At 46.5% G+C, this 18,218-nt stretch overlaps 1 pseudogene; it reads right to left on the reverse strand.

Annotated features, from left to right (window-relative positions):
* Positions 1-16,603, reverse strand: LOC142436990 (acidic mammalian chitinase-like; annotated as a pseudogene).
* Between the last annotated feature and the right edge of the window lie 1,615 nt (positions 16,604-18,218).

The following is an 18,218-nucleotide window of genomic DNA, read 5'->3' on the forward strand; positions in this document are numbered from 1 at the left end:
TCAAGGCCAGTTGCAGCACTTGCAGTTGTCGTCAAACACGAGGCCATCTGCACACCTTTTGGCCACAGTGTTTCCATTGGCACACTCAAAAAACCTGGAGGGATCATCAGGGTCCCCGTAGATGCCATCAGCTTTGCCTTCACAGAACGTGCTGGGCGGGGTGGGCTTGGGAGGCTCTGGAGTGATGCAGCCTACATGCAAAAAGATAGGAACATAAAACATCAGTTCGTGAACATCGAGGACCCCTCCAGACATCTGAAGTTAGAAATGTCCTCCCGACCTAATAAATTCAAGCCAGGCCGTACTGGACGTTGTTGTTATGGTTACTCTTGTCTTGTGCTATCGAGTCGATTCTGGCTCACCAGTGGTTTCCCTTCGCTGGTAACCAAAATATGAGCAGTTCAAGCCCACCCACAGGCACCACAGACAAAAAGACATGCAACCGGCCTCCCTAAACATTATCATTAGAGCAGTTCTACTCTGGGGCACATGTGGAGTCGTCATAAGATTTGAGATAGGAGGATTTTATGCACCAGAGATCAGGACAGAGTTGCAGATTGCCGTAAGATCGTTTGTTCAACGTGAACAGAGTTCTAGTTTCCACATCTTTCACTGGCAGGAACAGAAAACATAGCTATAGTCTTTAGTATTTGGAGTCCCTGACTTAGCTGCTAATGAAAAAGGGGGAAGGCGTAAGTTAACCCAGAGTTGCTTTGGGGACTGAAAAAGTGTCTGGGGATAAATTTTTTTAATAATACTAATGTGCTAGATGGTGGAGCACCATTCTACTCTGACATACATGGGGTCAACTGGGAGTCAGCATTGGTTAGGCAGCAACGGATTTACTGGATATTTAATTGTTTTGCTGAATTGGACAACAACAGAGCAATAGAATGACAGAGGACTTACTCTCAGATTCACACAGTAGGTCAGTCATTTTTGTAGGTTAACATATGGTCATGTGGGAGAGTTTGTACTTTCTAAGGTTGTGTTAAATAAATTGCTTCAACATCCCATCCCAAGTTCTCTGATTACTGAATATTAGAAGATGCCTTATTCTCTTCACTCAGGATGCTCACTCTCGCAATTCATCATGTAAATTCTTTTGTTCCATGCCTGGGTGAGCTCCTTCGTGAGCCCTTGCATGTTCTGCAGTTGAGCTTGCTTTGGATTCTCTGAAGTCATACCATTTGCTCAAATGTGTCCCAGCTTGGAAAGTGAGTATGTGTCAGCCCTCGCTAGAAACCATGTCTTCTCTGCTGGAAATGAATGGAAGCCTCCAGAGCCAAAGAGTATACCTGGGGTTTCTGCCACCTTGAGAGTCCATGAAACTGGGACTGGAAGCGTTTGGGGTTCGAGTCATGCAGGTGCTTTCTTAATTACCTGGTGTCTGCAGCCCCAGGAGAGACTTGAGTTTGGAGATCAGAGGATAGGAACCCTCACTGCAGAAGTTGCCCAGGAAGTCATCCAAGTCAAGAGCCCAAACCATGGCACCACCAAACCCATTAGCCTTCAGAAAGGTTACCTGCGATACAAAAGGATAAGCTATGAATCCAAATCCTAAGTTTTCCAAAATAGTGTACAATTATTAAAACCATGGCGAAATAAGGAATTGTTTCTTTCAAAGAAACACACAGAAACAATTATACAATGATGGAATAACTTCATTTTTGCATGTTAATCATAGCTTTGTGTACCTACCATCATTGTCTAGATGGTGACCACACAATGCACAAACCATCTAGATTCTGATATTTGTGGGGCATTTGTTTCATTTGCCATCATAAAAAAATAACTATTTCTCATGTATCTACTTAATATTTCTAAACCTAATTTGTGATGATTGAAACTATTTCAGAGTGGTGGACTAAAATGTCATGCCCCTTTATTTATTGTTTTCATGCTCTGAAATCACAAGCAAGACCCCAAAAGTACCTGTGCATATGTGTTTTGATCATACTGCTTTTCCAGTAAAAACACTCTAGAGTTGGAAGCTGAAGGGTGTGGCTATTTATCTCATCCCTGTTATATACTTTTCTATCGCTTCCTGGAAAGAAAGCCACCAAGACCTACCCAAGGGGTTCTTTACGTGGCAACTGAAAGCCTGTGTGGTGCCGTGGGAAAGCATATGCTCTGGAATGAGGCTGACCTATAAGCCAAATCCCAGTGTCCCTTTTGCTGACTGTACTAGAAACCGCCAAAAAGCACAGGGCTTGAGTTTCAGTTCGTACACGTGCAGGTTTATTCGAAACAGAATGAGTTTAAATTAGTGTGTGGCTGAAGACAAGCCCTCCCAGTAATACGTTCATCTTAGCGTCAGGGGGGTGTCTTCCAAAAGGCCAGTTAAATTCACTGCAGAGAGGCCAACTCAAACGGTCGTGATCACGGCTTGGGGGTGGGGGGGGTGGATTCTAAAGGAGATTCTCGACAGATTTTATCAGAGCACAAAGAAAACCACAGGGGCTTATTGGCAGAAGTTTTAGGAAAACTACATTGGTGAGAAAAAGGTCAGGAAAATTGTGCCCGGGAATTTATTTTTCCATCAAAGTGCATCCACTCATTCTTCAAGGGCAGCAAGGGACACCCAGTGAGTATTGCGCCGGGAAGCCTTACTCCACCCAACCGCAGCGCCGGCCTCACCCTTGCAGACCTCTGCTTCTGGGTCTCCAAACGAGACTAGCATTTAACGGGGACACAGCCCTTTGAGCCCATTTCTAACGTGGTGTCAATCAGAGAGCACAGAACTCTTTAGGGGAGTTCATCGTCGGAACCCCGCCTTCGGAAGTGGACAGACTTAGGTGGAGAACAGGCCGACAAATCATAACTTCACATTTTAACGGAATTTTCGTTTAATAAAGGTTTCTGTGATTTTGTAACAATATGTTTTTACTTACCTCCCTGTATCCTAAGTGAAGGACCCTCTCAGCACCAATTTTCTGGTTAAGAAATTCGGGATGGTAATGCACCCTTCAGAGCAACGGCAACTGCCGTTTGCTGAGCACACACTCAGCACGCATTCTTTCGTGTACTCCAGCCCATAGGCCTGTTACAAGGACTGAGTGGAGCGTCTGAGATGAAAGAGCTGCCACGTTGTAGGCAGCCAATGATTGCTTTCTCTTTCCCCTTCCACAGAACAAAACGGGGCTTTTGCCAAGGCTTCCCCAACTATTTCCTGCCCAGAGAGAGCCCTCTAGTGGGGTGCTGGCAGCTTCCAACAAGAATGTAGACACCGATCTACCATAAATCATGCACTTTCTAGTGAGGGTCCTGATGGGCACTGCCAGGCCCTTTAGGTTAAAACAAAACATCATGCCGTGGAATTGATCCTGACTCATAGCAACCTCATAGGATTGGGTGGAACTGTCTCTGTGAGGTTCTGAGAGTAATTCTTTATAGGAATAAACAGTCTTCTCTTTATCCTGAGGAGCAGCTGGAGGTTTCAAACTGATGACCTCAAGGTTGGCAGATCTGCTCATGACCACTGCAATGCGCCATCAGGGTTCCGCTCCTCACACACTTGAATTGTCGGTAGTATGATTCGCTTTCAACTTGCCCTCTCTTCTCACCTTTTGAAGCTTCTTCCAGCAGCATCATTTTGTTCTCCATGGCCTCCCCCACCCCACCCTGCCCCCCACACACACCAAAGGGCAAGGGTTTGGAATTTCTCTCACCCTGACCAGCAGTACAAGAGAGTGGTATTCTTCTGCTTGGTCATGTTTAATTCTACCTCCTCTCTCATGAGTGAATGGGTATAAACATGAATGATCGCTCTCCTACTACCCCAGGCAAGTCTCGTCTTCCTTTGCTGTGCGTTCACGTCCTTTTCCCTAAATCGATCAGAGGAAGCATAGTCAAGAAGGCAGAATTGGGCATGTGGTAAAGAAGTGGGAGGATTGGTAAGAGTTAGGGAAGCACCGTTTCCACGTAGATTTTGGCTCAATCTCAGGTCCTAGATTTGTCTACAAAGAACCCAAAGTGTGTGGGCTTATCTATAAAAGTCATCTGGGTATTGATGTTTTCATGGGGGTCTGAGAAGATGTATTTGTGTTCGTGTTGATATTTTATAAGCACAAAGGTAAGGTGCCTCAGGAATCCTCTGCTTTTATTGCCTTGTCTTACAGAGCAGGAAACTGAGGGTGAGGGAGGGGAGTTGTTGACATAACATCACACAGTGAGCCAGTGATCAAGCTCTCGTTATAAGTGGGGTTTCTCATCCAGGGTTCTTTCTGAATACATAGCATATTTTCAGGGGCAGAGGTGATGTAACGTAATCATAAGTCCATGGCTGACACTTACCTTGTGCTCATAGCTTTCAGCATTGTCAAACCCCACCCACTCATTGCCTCTGTAGGCGTAGGGGACCTTCTGGTCTGCGATCCATGAAGTGGTGGCTTCAGGTAAGAATGTGCAGATCTGATCAGAGGAACTCAAGTTAGCAAAATCTTGAGATAGACTAAAACTTCACTAGGTGAATATTATTCTTAAACAATGACATGCTAGCAATTGCATTGTTGTAAAAATCAAAGTTTCCGCTAATTAACCCCTTTGTGTTTTTGTTTCCTCTACCTGGGCTGCGCGCGGGTTGGCACCACCTAGAAAGCTAACTTAGGGTGCTACTTCCCTAATGGCCCTCCACCCACAGCAAATTAGACAGCATTCTTACTATTGTTTATTATCAAATTCAATCACAGAATATAGGATTAATATAGTTGTCAAGAATTTCGACTTTCTTCTTCATACAACCTGACTTCTCTGATTATTTACTCAGCATCAAGTTGAATTGGATGGTGATTGAATAAGTAGGGTGAGAGAATACAACCCTGATGCCTGCCTTTCCTGATTTTAAAACATGCATTGCATTGCATAAATCTGCAGTACAGGACCTCTTTTAAGAGTTCAAAAGCAAGGATGTTACTTTGCGGACCAAGGTGCATCTGACCCAAGGCATGGTATATATGCATGTAGAAAATGGATATTGAATAAGGAAGACCAAAGAAGAATTGATGCATTTGAATTGTTTGATGGTAAAAGATATTGAAAGTATGGAATGGCAAATGGGCAAGCACATCTGTCTTGAAAGAAATGCAGCTGGACTACTCCTCAGGAGTAAGGATTGTAAAATTTTGTCTCACATACTTTGGATGTACTGTCAGGGCAGCCCGTTCCTGGCGAGAGACATGCTCAGTGACGTATAGGGGCAGTGAAAAGAGGAAGACCCTTAGCAGGGTTGATGGACAGTGCCTGGAGCAATGGTGTCAAACAGAAGGGAAACTGTGAGGATGGTACAGGACCGGGCAGGACTTCATTCTGTGTGCATAGGATTCTGTGAGTTGGAACCGGCTCAACGACACCTAACAACAACAACACAGTTGTATGATGCTTAAATGTACTATTTCTTAGACTATGTGAATATTAACAATAAAAATTTAGTCAAATCTTTCTACATTTATTACAGCATTATTAGTTGCAATATTATTAATAACTTAACCTTTTTCTCTCTCCTTTTCCTTTCATTACTACTTCATTCGCAAAAGTTTCTTGATATTGCAGGGACAGTGAGTTATTTGTTGGATTACTATCCCACTGTGTATAAAAGGGTCCCTCTCAGAAGCAGAAGGAGAGATCTCATTACCAGAAAGATCCAAGAGTGGAGCATATTCTCTGGACCCAAGATCCCTGTGAGGTGAACCTCCTGGATAGAGATGACAACTATAGTATCAGAGGAATAGCAGCAGAACCAGGGGCCAGAGTACGGAACAGGGTGATGGACTTTTGTACAGGAGCCTGGTTTGCAGAGTAGGGCGCCTCCAGGTACTTAATTGGGAGAGTTGGGCTTGCTGCCCCATGGAACTTGAGCTGAATGCTTACTAGTTGAGGCTCACAGTGGAGTGGCATGCCACTTTGGGAATTTATTAGCAGACCTGAAAAAACTTTGTAACATGTCATAAGAAACAACTCAACTCTGAGCATTTCTCACTGGCATTACAATTTGTTAACTTCGCTAATAAACCCTTTAATTGTGAATTTTGTCTGTAAGTTCTGCACAGCCATTGCAACGAATATTAGAACCCAGAGAGGGAATACAGAGAATATTAAGACATCACAAATAGAGGTTGATCAATGCTATTTACACAGTATCGCAGTTAAAATGCCAGGTGATTTGACAAAATAAAATATTACAAAATTAAACTGCAGCAGCATGTGCTGATACTACAAGTAGAGAAAACCACATGACTCAATGTGTCGTGATAGCGGAATATGAATGAGCAAAGCACATTAGAAGGCCCAAAGTAAACTAACGCAGAGGTACATGTATGATACATGTAAGCTAGGCTTACCAAAAAAAAGGTTTTGTTGTTGTAGCTAACTAGGGATATTTTTATAAAAATTAATAAATATCTGCTGAAATACTGTGCAACAATTTTATGCATTAAGCTTAGTGTCACCCCTTCTGATAGTGTCACCTGTGGTGCTCTGCATTCCCCACGTACCTCTTCTGGGTGGCACTGTCCATGAGAGCAGGAGCTGTGTCTTAGAATGCCCGGTGTCCAGCATGATGCCAACGTATGAATCCAAACGAGAAACAAACCCATCGCTATCGAGTCAGTTCCGGCTCATAGCGAGCCTGGAGCACAGAGGGGAACTGCTCCTGAGGGGCTCTGAGACTGTAAACCTTTACAAGAGCGGACAGCCTCGTCTTTCTCCCACAGAGAAGCTGCTGGGTTTGAAACACTGACCTTGCAGTTAGTTAGCAGCCTGCTGCCTTAATCCATAGCATCGCCAGGATACTTTTGACATATGTCAGAGCTCGGTCAATTATCTTGGACAAAATTAGAAGTAGCCTGAATGTGATAGAGAACTCACAGAAGAATGTCCCTATTTCTCTCAAGGCTCTCTTGTCTTAACATTTAAAAAAGTGATTTAAAAACTCTACATTTTGATGTAAGAGTTAAACTCTTCTCTTTCTTAAAAGGAATTCCCCCCTCGTGTAAGTCGGGTTATATGTAGCATGACCCCTCATTTCCCAGGAGGAAGATTTCCATCGCTCCCTGGGAAATGTTTTGTCTCGCCATTGGGGGTGGACAGGGGAATCACCCAGCAACATTATCTTACGATAGAAAGGAACCCAAATGGTATCAAATCCAACTCCCCCACCATCTTGAGTGTCCACTGCCGTCTTTCCCGGGGGTAGTTACCTCGTAATAGGCCCAGAAGCCAGCCTCCCGGGTGTAAGGCCCGACAGACCCTGGTCCCGAGATAGGTGCTCCCACAGACACGTCTGAAGAAGTGAGGCGCATGGTCCGTCCATAGGTGGGGAACCCCATGATGAGCTTCTCAGCAGGAACCCCATTGTCACGCCAATATTTCATGGCAAATTCCTGAGGGAACACTCAATTTAAGGTTCAAAGCCAATGAATTCCCCTCCGCCTTTCTCCCCATGTCTGATTCCTAGTTCTGACCTATAACCCACGCCTTACAGTGTTGAAGTAGATAAACTCTCCATGGTCAGCAGAACCCTGATGCAGGGGACTGTTGTGTCCTGTGACTGTGTCCCAACCTCCATGGAAGTCATAGGTCATCACACTGATGAAGTCCAGCAGCCTGGCAGAAGAGTGGGACAGAAAGGGTGAGGAGCAGTTGAGGGTGTAGATGTTACCGTGACTGTGGTTATTGTTGGAACATCGGGGGGCGGGGGTTGGCCCGGGTGGTGGGCATAGCTATGACTGTGGTTGACCGAGGGATCATCTATGACATATCTTTGTTTTCTCTTCTTTGAGATACGCTCTATACAATTCTAGAAACCTGGAGGGCGTGGTGAAAGACTGTTTCCCCATGTCTTTTCATTTCTACTTCAATCAGAATTTTATTTTTCTTGTCTGTGTTGGAGATCTGTGAAATGCTTCCTTTGAAAGGGGTTTATAATAACTTTTTTTAAGAAAAGATTTTTAAACTCTAGTGTCATACAAGTTCCCACAAGAGCATAACCAATGTTCATGTAGTTTTTGCCAGAATTTTTTTTTAACTAATCACCCTGGTGAAGCATTTGCTAACCGTTGTGATGTGGCTCGCAATCTGACTAGCCTGAAATTTTTACTTGTTTATTAAGCAGCAAACATGATTCTCTGTGGTTTCTCCCGTGGGCACTAGTGTTTTATTCAGAACAACGACAAGAAGCAAGTCTGTATTTACAAAGGGCCCCCCACCCCACCGCTTTTAAGGTTTGCTCTTGTTTTTCAACCCCTGTCTGTCGCATCTGCTCTGAGACAGACAGTGAATGGACTCTGTGCTGGGGGAAAAACGTCACTGCTCCCAGAAACCTCCAAGGAGCCACTGGGCACTCCTCTGCCCAGTGCAGGGCTGTCAATCACTGAAGGAGACTTGCTAGAGCTCTGGGAGGTGACGCTGTGTGAACTCCGGGCGCCTCTGCCTTCTCGTGCAGGACAAAGCTCAGCACACTGATGGACTAGGTGTCCCTGGAAGCCTTGGAGAAGACCCTTTCACCCTCCCCCTGGCCTAGTGAGAGACTGTAGACTAAAAACTGCCCCCCCCCCCAGAACAACTCTGGGCAGGCCCCAACAGAGGGAAAATCAACAAACCCAGCTTGCCACATACCTTGCCAGCGGTTTTATGCACACAGAATAAAGAACTTCCTCCATCTCTCTTTCTCATCTTCCGCTTGTGGTCATGCCTTTGATGGGGGGTGGGGGGTGGGGGGGACGGGGCAAATACTTCTCTCCCCAATGGGTCAACCCCGTGGCAGGGGCCTCGTGCATTCATGCAAGCCCCCTGGAGAGCTTCAGGCCGCATTAAGCACATTACCCTCTAGATCGCAAGCAGGAGCGCGACTAGATGCCAACTAAGAGCACTAGGAGCAGGTCGAGGGGTAGACGGTCCCACAAACAGACGGCAAGACCTACAGACTACATAAATTTAGTCTGATGGAGGCCTGACGAGTGCCGAAGGTCTAAATCCTGCCCTAGCATAACAGGCGTTCTGGAAATCTCTGGGTACAGCTGTGTGACTCACGCTCCGATCTTGGCAATTTCGTAACCGGCGTCGATTGTGCCTTTGCCTGCGGAGACTGCGGCCGAGATCAGCAGCCGGGGCCGGCCGGTGGCTCGGGCCTCCGCTTCGAAGGCCGCTAACATTTCCTGCAGCAACAGATAGGGTGGTGGTTTGTGTTGCCTCAAGTTGGCCCCCCTCATTCAGGACGACGCCACGCTGCCCGGGCTTGTGCCAACCCCAGGATTAGAGGCAGACGGCACAGTCGAGAGCCTTCGTGTTTTCATGGCTTCTTGGCACTAGTAGAAAGCCAGGCCTTCCTTCCCACACTGCCTTAGTCTAAAGACTCTGCTGCAGTAGTGCCCAGGCCCGCGACCAGCGGGACAGAGGCAGCACAGGCGCTGCAAATCAAACGCGCGTGTCCTGGATGCAAGGTGAGACCGCCACCACGGAAGCCCCCCTCCCCCCGTAGGCAGGGAGAATGGCATCGATGATCAAGGTTACTGTTAATCCTAGGGAAGATACAGTGTCGACAAATGACCCCAAATGTAACGTAAAAAAAAAACAGTAATATTTGCCCAAGGGGGGAGGGGGAGTTTCCTTGTTTGCTAGTGTTTACTGGGTGTTTTTGAGAGCGTGCTCAGTCTGGAATCTAAATCGTCTGGAATCTGTTTCCCTGCTTCCTTATTTTGAATCTATTCTGTAGGGTCTCTGTCAGTTTCTGCCTGCGTTTGGAGGCAACTGTTGCTCATTGCCACCTAGGTGATTGATTGGACGGCTGGCAGCCCCACGTGGGCAGGCGTAACTGCTCCGGAGCTGTGCCCTCCAGAAGCAGATCACCAGGCCTTTCTTTGGAGGGGACCAACCTTTCAGTCAGTAGTCAAACACTTCACTGTATCACCCAGAAAGCTTGTGCCAAATTATTGCTCTTGTAGGACTTCACGGTTGGTTTCTCAGTAAATAGGGATAATCAGTAATGAAGGATTAAAAATACATTTATTTAAAAAAATCCTTCACATGAGTATCAGGAATGGTAAAGAGAGTCGAGTCTGCTTTGTGCCTAACACAGAGCCCGATGTGCTGTGAGATGGTGTCCTTCCCCGCCTTTCCTCTGCCTTTGGGAATGGAAGTCAAGCAAGAGTTGGGGATCCTGAGAGTGCCTGGGCTTTATGATTGCATCTGTCAATCCTTACCTCAATCAGAATAGTAAAACGTTGCTTGTCCTCAGGTGGGCTGCCCCGGGACCCTGGATACTCAAAGTCAAGGTCAATGCCGTCAAATCCATGCAGCCGGAGATACTCTATCACTGAGTCGATGAAAATCTTACGGTTGCCAGCCGTGGCCACCATGGCGGTGAACCTGGAGAGGGTATGGTCCTGAGTGCATTCAGGTGCCATACCCTCTGCCCCTTCATTCTTTCTCTCATGGGGATTTGGTGTGGCCCCAGCTCCAAGAGATGAGGCATCACCACCAACTTCTGTCTTTAGAAAGTCACTATCACAGTGGTTCTCAACCTTCCTAATGCCATGATCCTTTAATGCAGTTCCTCATGTGGTGGTGACCCCCAACCATCAAATTATTTTCATTGCTACTTCATCACTGTAATTTTGCTGCTGTTGTGGATGGGGCGACCCCTGTGAAAGGGTCACGAGCCACAAGTTGAGAACCGCTGCCCTTTCTTCTCCAACAGCTACCCCAGTCGTCTGATGTCATAAAAATCATTCTGCAAAGCTAGTCTTTAAAGCAGGCCTCGCAGGACTTACAAGCGCACCATCCCTCCATTATTTTAGGGTCTTCTTTCACCCAATTACAAATGGGTGCACTATGTCCCATTCCACCCCCCTACTATTAACTTCTAACTCCCGTCAACACGGTTACCATAATACGACAACAGGGCAAGGAAAACTCATCCCCTCCATTCACAAAATATGCTTCATTATAACCTTGCCTTCCCTCTTTCTCATGTCCTGTCTTTAAGATCATGACAGCTACTGATTGTTCTGTGCCTTTGTCCATGTGGTTCTCTTTTCCAAGAATGCCCTTCCCATGCCCCCTGGCACGCTTCTACTTACTAGTCCCTGGCCTTTTCAAATGCTATCTCGTCTTCTTGTAAACTCTTTGCTCAAGCAGTATTTAGCATGACATTCTTGCAACTATCTTATTACACTGTGCTCATGCCATTTTGGGCACATAGTCATTACTATATTTAGTGGTGCCTATATGAGGAGCCCTGGTGGCTCGGTGGATGAACTGCTGGGCTACTAACTGAAAAGTCAAGGGTTCAAACCTACCAGCCACTCCATGGGGCCTGAGCTACCAGGCTATCTGCTTCCATAGAGATTGGAAGTCGCTCTCCCTAACGAGATCGGAAGTTTCCTGGGATTCTTTTAGTCGTGTATTTTCCCTACAGTGTTAGGAATGTGCCTGGCTCTGTGGCACTCTATAAATGTTTGTTGAAGCATCTAACATCCTTCCCGCTCCATCTAACATGCCCCTGCCCATCTTTATGTCTCCAGGTGGAAGAGTGAGAGACATTATATTCTTTAAGACTCCTTTCAATAGCTCTTTCATTCTTATGTACTTCTGAGTTCTAGAACTGGTACCTACAATAACAGTACATGATACATGTTCATTAAATACTTTTTGACGTAAATTGAAGCACTCTAAGTAAGCAGATTTTATGTCTAGGTCATGTGATCGATTATTCCCATACTTAACACCTTCACACTGTTTCTCTGCTAAAGCTCTCTCCCTCCCCTCAACCTATAACCCTAGGATCAGAAACTCTGGACTGCAAATAACCCCTTTTCAAGATAAGTAAATTTGTAAACAAGCAAACACTTCCGTTGATTCACTTCCTGACTCTAGGTCTTTTCCTGTCTGGGAACAGCTGCTGCAAAGGCACTCCTGGAATCGTTCATGTCTCCTTCAACGATCTCTTTTCCAGACTCCTCCTCCAACGATCCTACTCCAGCTCCTACTCCAATGCCCTTAGGGAGAAGGCGTTCTTACTTTTGCGTGCCAAAGTTCCATCCACCAATCGCCAGGAGTGTCACCAGGTTTTCATTACTGTTGAGGAAGCGCGGGCAGTTATGTTAGTCCAACATGGGGAACTGCCTACGGAGTCACCGTGGCCTTCCCTCAGACTCGCAGTTCCAGCCCAGCTCCCTAGGAACCCCCTTCTCGGGATTTCCTCCTGCGCCTCAAAGGGACAGTTTTGCTTACCACTCAGATGGCAACACCCACACTTGACTTCTGGGCCACCACAGTAGTCCTTCTAAGAGCAGAGGGCAAGAGGCCAAACTACCGTAAGTGGAAGGGGCAATACAATCATGGGTGTGCATCCAACCTGGTAGGCAACTTTGCTATCTGACGGGAGGCATTCCCAGGGGAAAAAATGGTGGGAATTTAGCCAAAGATATTAATGAGACTCTAAAAGTTACACCCCTGGTGATATCGGGAGGGTGGAGGGAAGATGGGGTAGAAAGGAGGAACCAATCACAAGGATCTCCATATAACCCCCTCCCTTGGGGACAGACAACAGAAAAGTGGCTGAAAGGAGACGTCGGACAGTGTAAGACATGACAAAATAATAATAATTTATAAATTATCAAGGGTTCGTGAGGAAGGAAGGGTGGGGAGGGAGGGAGAAAAATGAGGAGCTGATAATAAGGGTTCGTGTAGAAAACAAATGTTTTGAGAATGATGATGGCAGCAAATGTGCTTGATACGATGGATGGATGGGTAGATTGTGATAAGAGTTATATGAGCCCCCGATAAAATGATTTTTAAAATAAATAAATAAAAGTTACAACCCACGTCCACCGGCATCCCCACTCAAAACTGTTAACTGCATCATCCATTTGAAAACAGAAAATAAAGGTTTTCCAAATAAAGTTGACCCCTCCCCTCCTGAGCTCACTGGGAAGGTGATTATAGTAGGGAGTTCATGAACAGGCTCATGAGCACAGTCAACTATCAAGTTACTTTCCTTTGAAGCCTCTCGGGCACTCCCTTGCTCAGTGCCCTGAGCTACCAAGTCTCGAAGGGGCACAGACCAGAAATCGATGGGGGGGGGGGGATCCAATCTAGATTAACACGCAGAGAAGGGAAATAGAGGATCGGAGCAATGAAGCCAACAATTCTGGGAGATAAAATCGTTGAGGCAAAGGGACATATCATCTTGCTTTTTATCCAGGTGGTTTGGCCTGGCCTGTCTTCTCTCCTCCGGACTCATCCGTTCCACATGGTGTGCTTTAGCCTTGAGGCAGGAGACAGTACCCAGTACTAGCTTTGGATTTGGAGTCTACCCTATGACTCCCCAACATATGCTGGGCTAAGGTACTCACTGCTGCTTGAGAGCCTGGAACCGAGGGTAGAGGACATCGTCATTCCACTCGTAGGGCGCGATCTTATTGTTGACCATAGTGGCGAAGGCGTAGATAAGGTGTGTACACAGGCATGGGTCCACATTCTCCGGCACGTATTTGGCAGGGTCTGGGCGGTACTGGGACCAATTGGTAAAGTAACACACAAGCTTCGTGGCTGTGCCTGGTAAGAAGAAACACTGAGGGCTGGAGACTCAGTACTCCTGGGGTCTCTTGGGGGAGGAACAGCAAAATCACTCTGGGAACCTCAGGTCTTGCTCTGGACTTAGGGCTGGGGGTATCAGAGGCTCGGATTGATTAGGTCAGACTACAAGTTAAAAATGTTCTCTCCTGCTCACGGCTGTGAGAATGGAATTAGAGACAACAAGGTGAAATGGAAACCCATTCCCTTGAAGAGGTCCGATTTCTGGGGAGTTCATGATTCCCCACTTCCCCTGGCCTCACCAACTAACCTACTCATGTGCTTCTTGCTAGGTGCTGTTGAGTTGATTCAAACTCCTGGCGACCCATGTTACAGAGCAGAGCTGCTCCTAGGGGTTCAAGGCGGTGGCCTCTCCGAAGCAGATTGTCAGACCCGGCTTCTAAGACGCCATCGGATGGGTTCCTATCGCCAAACTTGCAAGTGGTAGTCAAATGCGTCGGCGTCTAATGCTCCCTGAATCCTTTACCCTGCTAGACACTGTTCTGCTCATAGGCAGTTCTTATTCCTACTACTGACTTAAAGAGATGTGAACGTTCAGGATGGGGTGAAAAGAAGGAGGGAGAAAATTCTCATCCTCTCTCTTCTTTTTTGAAAGACAACTTTGACTGTCCCATGGAAGCTAGAAACTCTAACTCTCTCAGGTTCTTGAGCATGTAAGTCTGCTGATGTTGGAAAATCCCTTATCCGAAAGAAAGCCTCGCGAGACTTACCAAGCTGCAGCTGAAGCAACACAGCCAGGCCTGTCAAAAAGCAAGCAACAACATGATAAAAGTGATTAATGTCGCGGAATAGCGTGTACATTTTAAATGTTGACATGGCGATTTTTTCCCTTACATTTAGACTCGCCACAGTAAAAATAAATAAATTATAAAGCAAACAAATCAAAACAAGCCACAAATACGTGATTCGGCCCCAGCTTCTGAAGGACACTAAAGACTGTCGCCCTGCTGGGTAACCATGAGCATTCAGCTCCCAGGGAGTCCTACCCACCTTCACCTCTCCATGACTTCTGCCTCAACAGCCCCTGGAGATAGGGGTGGAAAGTGGGTTAGAGAGGCCAGGTCCTGCAGTTGGGTACTACACCACCCAGTCGGTGGTAAACCAGAAAAAACATGGCTTTGGGGCCAGGTCTTGTTAGATTTGAAACTCAGATTTTCTACTGCCAACCGCAACTTCCATTTTCTTCCTGGCCAAAATGGGGGTTACAAACCCTACCCTGAAATATTGTTGTAAGGCTTAGTGGCAGGACACCTCTAGAGCTGAGTGAATATCCTTTCCTCTAACCATTGGCCCCATTGACTTGAATTAAGACCCAACTTCACGACCCTTAACTCAATTGTATGCTCAGTAAGGGTAACCAAGTAAATCGCACTTGTTGGAGTCCCAGAATGCCCCAGAGCCTGTGAAACCTGCTACCCCCACTTCCTGGGAACTAGCAGCCTCTGACTGGTCAGGAACCACCGACTTCTGAAGAATTGTCAGGACCAAGGTGGAAGAGGACATGAAAGAGATCACATCTAAGCACTGAGGGAAGCGCTGATTCCTCCTTTACACAAGCTGGTGTTGAGGAGGCTGCAGGTGGTGAGGTAAGTGTGAAAGGAATAGAGGAGGATTGCAAAAATAATAGATTTAATAGCATTCCTGGAGTGAGGGAAGAGTATAGATTTCTGAAGCAGCTACTCGTGGATGGGAAATTGCAGAAGCAGGGTCTGGCTGAGTGCCTTATCTTCAGAAGAGTGTGTCCGGGCTCGGGCTCTGACTGGGTAAACTCTCCAGCTAGTGGATCCATCACCCTGGGCCCAGGCCTCCACTTCCTCCTTTGAGGTGGGACAACCCCAAGACCTTGGCTGGCTCTGGGTCTTTGTGACCATAAAATTTGATTATGAATGTGAACTTATTCTGAAAACACAAGTGGTTAACCAGAGGTAAAGTATTGTCTTTTATCATCTAGATTTGTTAATGGGGGAGGAGGAGTGGGGGAGAAAGAGCCAATACAAGCTTATAGGGAGTCGTGGGTGTGAGGGGTGGTATCAAATAGTTAACACATTTAGCTTCCAACTGCAAGGGTGGAAGTTAGAATCCATCAAAAGAACCTGAGGGAAAGTCCTGGGGGTCTACTTCTGAGAAATCAGCCATTGAGATCGATGGAACACAGTTTTACCCTGGGGTTGCTATGAGTCAAAATCTGCTCAATGACAACTGGCCTGGTTTATTGCTGTTGTCGACTGTCATCGAGTCAATTTTGACTCTTATCAACCCTATGGAACACAAGAGAACTGACCCATTGGATCCATAGGCTGTAATCTTCACAGGAGCATTTGGTTAAGTCTTTTCTCCCCTGATACAGTTGGTAGATTTGAACTGTCAACCATTCAATTAACAATCAGGCACTAAACTAATGTGCAACCAGGTCTCTTTGATTTACTAGTAGATTCTTCATAAATATCTTGTATTGAATGAGTGGTAGGTTTAGAATCCAAACATGAATATCCTGATCAAGATCCCAGTCTCGGTCCCTGCTTCTCCTGCTCCCTTGGGACTGGATTTCCCTCTAGTTCACTTACTTCCTCCCCAGACTTACAATAAAGGGGCACATAGTTTATGAGCATCAAGAAGAAGAAAGGAGCATGGATGACCAGAGTGTGTTGGTAGGGAGTCATTTCACCCAGGAGGATCCAGAGACACATGGGAATGTCCACCAGCTAAGTCTTTGAAGTTCTCGAGCACCTTCTACCATAGGACAGGGGGCTTCACTCTTCTCACTCTGGACCACGGGCAAAAGAGGAAAGCACCCACGGCCGGGTAAATCAGGAGCCTGATGGGAATGGTGTACGTGCCAAGAGAAGGGAGAGATGCATGGGCATTCCACACAGGGCTTTTGTTTAGGAATGCTAGGTGTTGTGTTCCTGTTCCCAGATCCTTGCTGGTGAATACTCCCAGAGTTTAGAGAAGAAGAGGGAAAGGGATTGATTCTCCGTGACTCACCAGCCCAAAGCAGCATCCTTCCCATCTCTGCTGCAGTCCCCGCACAAAGCCCCTCAGCTCTGGGTGCGCTATATCAGGTGTGTGGGGGGAGGGGCCTGATTATCACTGTGAAAGTGGAGCAGCTGCAGAAGACAGGGTGCCCAACATCCAGCCCCAGGGCCTGCTTCCAGTTCTACACTTGTGCCTTTTCCAAGGTTCCTGGGCAGCCTGCCGTGATGCCAGAGCCCCTCACCTGCTGGGCCAAGTTTGGAGAACTCATTAAACAGGAAACTTCCCACGGAGATAATAATTCTTTTATTTCTTCGGCAGAGAGCTATCTTGCTACTACAGCATCGACACCTCCTAATCATCACATGCCTATTAATTATTCAATCAAGCATTTCCTGGGCGCCTCCCTCATGACATGTGCCAGGAAAGCATGGAGGCTGGAGACATGCTGGCTCCCCTCCCACGTACAAGTGCGGTCATGCACACACAGACACATTGAAATGCATCATGACTGCCCTGCAACACGAAGATGGACAGGTGTGCAGTAAACAGAAAGGGGGCTGTCGATTGGAAAAGCAGGCAAGACTTCAAACAGGAAGTAATCTTGGAACTTGATGGGTCACCATTGACCAGTGAGAGGAAAAATAAAAGATCCCTGAGAGGGAGGAATGGTATATTAAAAAGGTCTGGGGCCTCAGGGAACCAATAGAGAGGTCTGTGGGGCCATCCCCCATCCCAACTATGTGGACTCCCCTTATCCCCCAAGAAGAATGCACTTCAGGGCACAGCACTGAAGCTACAGGTCAAGGAGAGGGACATGTCTAATCAGAACACACAGGAGCAAACAAAGAGGTAAGGAGAGTGAGGGGAACACATCCTGGCCTACCAAGCCTGGAGGATGATATTCCTGCTCAAAGCAGACAATGCACAGAGAGGACCAGCCCCACTGTGAGACATGACATCCCTCACTGACCCATATTGCTACAAGGACAACACTGGAGGCACAGTGTGGGAATTATGCCCGATCTGACCCCGCCACACCGGGGTAAAACACTTAGGGCGTGCAACAGAGCAGCAAGGGGAGCCAAAGCAATGAAATCCCCAGGGAACACCAAAAATAGACTTTGGGACCAGGGCATGGCACCCTATCAGATTCAACCAGAAAACATTGCTAAAGGTCAAAAAACAGACCTGGAACGATTTTTAGGCTTTTCATTTTTTGTCATTGCTTTTGTTGTTGTTTGGGGTTTTTTTTTTTTGTTATTTTGTTTTTTCTGCCTTGTTTTTGTGCTTATTAGTGTCTCTGCTTGTCTACCTAGATAAGATAGGCAGGATAAATAATCCAGAGGAGAAAGCAACAGACCGACAGTTTCGGGGGGTACATGGGAGAGGGGGCAGGCAGGGGAAAGGAAGTGACGTTAACAAACCCAGGGACAAGGGAACAAGTGATCTAAAATCGAAGGCGAGAAGGGCCATGTAACTGAGAGAAATTATTGAAACCCTAATGAAGGCCGAACATGATAGTGGGACAAGAGGAAAGTTAAAGGAAATAGAGGAAAGAACTAGAAAGCAAAGAGCCTTTATAGAGGTCTACATACAGGCATATATATATGTAAATAGATTTACATATAGCAATAGGGAAATAGATCTAT

This window comes from Tenrec ecaudatus, chromosome 1, assembly GCF_050624435.1.
Source record: "Tenrec ecaudatus isolate mTenEca1 chromosome 1, mTenEca1.hap1, whole genome shotgun sequence".
NCBI classification, from domain to species: domain Eukaryota; kingdom Metazoa; phylum Chordata; class Mammalia; order Afrosoricida; family Tenrecidae; genus Tenrec; species Tenrec ecaudatus.